The 5,356-nt window shown below is 46.5% G+C and overlaps 1 long non-coding RNA gene across 1 annotated transcript; it reads right to left on the bottom strand.

The window, feature by feature from the left end:
• Positions 1–2,476: 2,476 nt before the first annotated feature.
• On the bottom strand, positions 2,477–5,334 carry LOC138726443 (uncharacterized). The gene is made up of 4 exons (XR_011338442.1): positions 4,871–5,334; positions 4,122–4,634; positions 3,506–3,650; positions 2,477–2,582 (listed from the first exon to the last, which is right to left on the bottom strand). It is a non-coding gene; the product is annotated as an uncharacterized lncRNA (long non-coding RNA).
• Between the last annotated feature and the right edge of the window lie 22 nt (positions 5,335–5,356).

The raw sequence follows: 5,356 nt of genomic DNA, 5'->3' as shown, positions 1-5,356 counted from the left end.
GACACTGAAAATTAAGTCAGCAAAACATTTTAGCAATATGTTCACCACACAAAAAATTATTTGTTTTTACATAATCTAAACATGGGACAGAGTGCTGCCTCTGTCTGCAGCCTGATACCAGCAGTAGATGTTCACACACAGCTTCAGCTCCCAGTGGTCCTTGGGGAACCACCATTTGATGGGAAAACCAGGAGGGTGTGTGGAACACAGAGAGGAGTCCATAGCAGGCGAGACTGGCACAAGCGTCATTCTCTAATCAGGGCTTGCAGGTACCACAAGAAGGCTTCAGCGTGTGGAACAACCAGAGTAATAGTTACTGCTAACTCTCAGCATTTATTTAAAAAGATGGTACTTGCAAGCTTATCCTCTCCAGTTAATTAACAGCACCCCGAGAAACAAATCTGAAGAATATGCTATACCTTTTACCCCCATTTACTTCGTGCTGTGGCTGACAGCCCAATTACAGCTTTGGTTGCCAGAATTCCTGAGCAGCATCTCTAGCACCCTCTGCACGGTTTTTGGACAATCACTTAAAAACTTGGATTTGCTTCCATTACCTGTAATATATGAGCACTGCTCAAAGTCCTGAAAGGTGCTCTACATTTGGGAATCACCTTAGGGTTATGAAAGCATTCTGTAAAGGTGTTAGGGAGCTGTGGGTTGGGAGGCCAAGACAGGACAACCCCTCAATAGGAAAAGACAAGACTCTCATGCTCTTTCCACTGTCAATCTGGGTCTCCTGTAGAGCAGCCACTGCAGTCGCAGTGGTCCCAAGTCAAACTGCTGGAGGTAGAGACATCTCAGCCACGCACCCAGTGCAGGCAGAGCTCAGTTGTGCAGCAAAACCACCACAAGTGGCCATATTGTCCACCTACCAGGCTCGATCCCCATTAACCACAACAATCAGCAAGGACACCGGGGCAGCACTGGTCCCATAAGCCAGGTGTGTTCCAAATGGGTCACCTGCACTATTTGTGCTCTTGCTGCTCTGAGTGGAATGGAAATCCCATGCAGAAATGCTGGATTCCTGCTGCAGATCTGCCTTGACGTGATGGCAAGCTGAGGAATTCTCCAGGAGGAAGCAGAGAAGTCCACATTGTTGACTGACTCTTGTGTCTGCAAGATGGAGGAGAATTTAAACTCCTTAGCAAGGCGACCAAACATATCACTTAATAAAAACAAGGCATCCTACAATGAACCTCTCTTTCCCATATTTATTCGTCTCTAAACACAGCAGTGCACAGATTATAGAAAATGGTTTTACATTTAACTTCAACCCCAAGTGGTAAAGAAACGGATTGTATCTCACAATGTAAATTTGCATCTACCATCATTTAATGGATGTTTTATACATGCTATGTACTACTGTGTTTTTATGGAAAAGCAAAAAAATTACTTGGGAATTTGTTTTTAATTAAGCAATAAGGCTCAATGGGGTACTGCTATCATGCAATAAAACCACTCCTGGGGTGTTGTGAGGCATTTGGTCCAGATGAGTGCTCCAAATCACCCCCAGATTGTGATTAGATGATTACTCCCTGGAGTTAATATTAGATGGCTCTCTCTAGAGTTGTCTTATTGCTATTATAAAAAGTCTTCAACATGGAAAAACTAAGTAGCTTTTGTGCTTGAAGAAGATTTGTAGTTTCAACTGTTGAGTGGCTGTCTGATCTGTGTGGGTCCCATAGATCAATTCACCTATTTAGCATGCGTGAAAGATCATCTCAGCGCCTTTCTTTGACCGAAACCATTTTACAATTAAGTGGCTTTCTTTTTTTCTGGGAGATGGAAGGATATGAGGAGTAAACAACTCCAAAATAAAGCAATCCCAAGACAAGGCGTTGAGGAATTTGATTCTGAGATATGTATTGCTGGCTTTATCTTTTTGTAGGGAATAACGAATCCTAATCGCTGTTATGCTAATTGTATTAATGAAGGTTAATGCATGCAGTAGCAGTAAGAGATTCTCCCAAGTTGGGTGCATGAGGTGGTATGCAGCCCAAGGCATTTGTGAAGGCTGCTCCCACGCTAATGAATTGGAACGGCCCAAGCGGTTCCGGAGCCAAACTACAGTGCCCTTCCCTCCCTCCCCAACTGCTCTTCAGGGCTGTAGTTAGAGAATAAATATTTCATCCTGAGAAAAGATGAAAAAAGAAAAAAAAACAACCCGAAAACAAAATCCAAGGCTTCCTGCATATCTCAGTATATCAGTAGGAGAGAAATTACAGGGCAATAGTAACCCTGGCAGGCTCCTCCCACTCCCCCAAGGCAAGATAGCAGCACCTGCACGTTGGCAAGTTTTGCACAGCTTGAGCTGAAGAACAGAGCAGAATCTTCAACTCCTCCTTCTGATGTCCCTGACCAGCCCACCACACACCTCCTATTACATAAAATCCCTCTGGATTTTCAAGCAGGCAGCAATTTTTACACTTTACTCATCAAGGTGTGATTCTTCAGGCTGGGTACAGCCCCCCGGGTGCTCAGCCCAGCACCTCTCTATTCACAGACCCAGCATGCCAACAGATGGGGATCCCCACCAAGCTGAGGTTTGCTCTCTGGGTTTCCAGGATGCAGCAGAACACCTTGGAAAAATCACACTGCCTTTCTGGCTTCCCTTATATCTGAAGAACACAAAAGGAAACAAGGATTTCCTTTTTCTCCCCTCTGCCCCTTAACACAGAGCTCTCTGCAACACTCCTCGGTGCACAGAGCTTCCCCAGGCGACCGCAGGAGATGCCTCCCTGCACAAAAGGGACTGATGTGGGCAGGCACGGGTGCCTTACAAAGAGATGATTTTTCCTTTCCGAGTGACACATACCCTCAGCCTGGGCAGCAGTTCCACAGGAAAACAACCAAAGCGTTTCTTCACTTAAATAGAAGCTATAACCATGGGCAAAGGGTTTATGAATGAAACTCTTTAGTGTCTTTCACTTATCAGTCAATCACAGGTGAACACATTTACAAATTTTTAAATTAACTGATGTTTATCACACACTTGTCCCCTGAGCTTTTGTTCCATTTCAATATTTGAAATGCCTAATCTACCTAAGTTTAGTGTTTGAAATACCTAATTGTCCACCGTGATTTATCTTGTGCAATAAAAGCACACTCTGAATACGGGATCACTGTTTAAACAGAACAGCAACAGTAGGAGGAGAGTTCAGATGGAGAACATGCACAGAATGATGTTATTCTGGAAGGAAGGCAAGCCCAGAAGACACAGTGCTCTCTCACAGCACTCTGTAAAATGCTTTCAGCAGCCTTTTTAGACACATCTTTTCTCCACACTAATTTCATGGTTTTCTTCTCATATTACAGCCCTCTCTGCACTGAATAGCTGCACCTTCTCACAGTTCTGGCATTTCATACTCTCTTACCTCACCTCCTTCTCACGTTCCACTCTGAGATTTCAGCTAGAATGTGCTCCCACCACTGGGGAACTCTACACAGAAAGAGCGGTCTGCCAGCATGCCAACCTCCCGCTTGTTTGTAGGTGTGTACTCACCCAGCCCGCTCCTCTGAAGAGAGTAAGCAGCCTCTGACCTTTCCCTGTTGCAAGGTCCCGTACTGGGCAGCTCTTGGCTGTGACCTGGAGACTCATGGCAATGGACCCGCTTGATCAGTCCCCTCAGAAAATGAACATGAAGCTGCTGTTAGAGGATGAAAGAAGGCACAGGTTAGCGGCCCAACCTGAAAAACCTAAGCAACCTGGATTTAAAAAGGTTATTCACGCTTACATGTAACCTGGATAATGAACACGTGTTGACATATTCCTTCATTAAGAGGAGTATTCCAAGCTCAGTTCAGCAAGACCTCCATAGTTCAAAGCTCTCCTGCCCGCTGACAAAATACCCCACATAGTCCATCAGTTAGAACCGCCCTATATCCTATGATCGCAGTGGGTTCCCAGCATCCTGAACTGAATCTCAATATCGAGTTTCATTCAAAATAATTTTATAAAATGCCTTGTTTTTTTAAAAACACACATGAAACAGACACTGAGCTCAGAATTTAACAGATGTTTTTGTTACTATTATAATCTAATCTTTTCCTGCAGGCTGTTGTAGTAATTTTGCCACTAGAAGATAATAAAAAGCCATTTTCTCCCCTGCAGAGCTTACCTTTGGCTGACTCAGCCGAGCAGCTGCAGTTTCCTTTACTTGCTTTGAAATTATTGCATCCCAGTTGGACAAGGTACTTCTGCTACTGAGAAACAAGTGGTTTTGGAGAAAATGCCAGAGGCAAGAGATCAGATAATGCAACTGGAGCAAAGTAAAGGACTTAAAAAGCTGGCAAATCTGGGCTGCAGCTTTTTCAAGTGGCCCCACACGTGTTTCACTTTCACAGCCAGGATAAAAGGAACTCCTGAGCTAGCTTGTCAGACTTGGAGTTTGCGTCTCAATAAGGTGCCCACACAAGGACTTAACAGCTTCCAAAACAACCATCTGACCACAGAAAGTCAGCTCCTGGTTGCTCTTGGCTGCACACCCAGCATGCGTGGCGGTTGTACCTTGATGTTTGTTGTACCTTGAGCACCTCCGCTTCCCACTGAAGAGGGAGAAACTGGAAACCGCATTCAAACCCCAGGTTGTTTGGCCAGCTCAGCGCTGCATTTGGCTGACACGTGACAATTACTGCATGTAAAAATAAACCCAAGCACTGAGATGCACAGAGAACTGTCAAGCCTTAACACAGACACCACACAGCCTAAAGATAAAACAGACTAGAGACCCTTCCTGCAGCGCTGACAACCACGCGTCTGCTTTACTGGTGGAACGTTCCTCTACTTTCTTTGTCCTAGGACCCAGCCAAGAGCGAATCCCTGTTATGTGTTGATGCACAGCATTTCAGTCTCACCCCTGCTGCTTACCTGCTCGGCCAGTGCTCTGCTGGAAGGCCGCGTGCCACAGCACAGGGGCCGGCACAGGCTGTCAGCAAAACACGAGAGCAAACACGGAGTCATTTCACCACACAGGCTCCAACCACGTGTAAGAGCAAAGCCTAGGGCAGCTTAGATGTGACTTACGCCAGCAGCAAGGCAGACGGGTTCAGTGCTTGGCATTCAGTCAGCTTTATGCAAGGTGTTTAGTTGCAGGTGACTTCCCAGGCCGGGCAGAGGCCCCCGGGCATCCAAGCCGCTGGCAGAGCAGCCAGGACCGAGCGGGCTGGCGTCATCGTACAAGAGTTTGTGTTGGAAGGGGCCTCAGAACCCAGCCAGTCCCACCCCGTGCCACGGGCAGGGACCCCTCCCGCTGGATCAGGGGCTCCAAGCCCCGTCCAGCCTGGCCTTGAGCGCCCCCAGGGATGGGGCAGCCTGGGCCAGGGCCTCCCCACCCTCACGGTTAAAGAACTGCTC

The sequence above is a fragment of the Phaenicophaeus curvirostris genome, chromosome 14 (genome assembly GCF_032191515.1).
Source record: "Phaenicophaeus curvirostris isolate KB17595 chromosome 14, BPBGC_Pcur_1.0, whole genome shotgun sequence".
Classification (NCBI taxonomy): Eukaryota; Metazoa; Chordata; class Aves; order Cuculiformes; family Cuculidae; genus Phaenicophaeus; species Phaenicophaeus curvirostris.
Note: the sequence above shows the minus strand (reverse complement) of the source record. Positions and strands in the feature narration are given on the sequence as shown.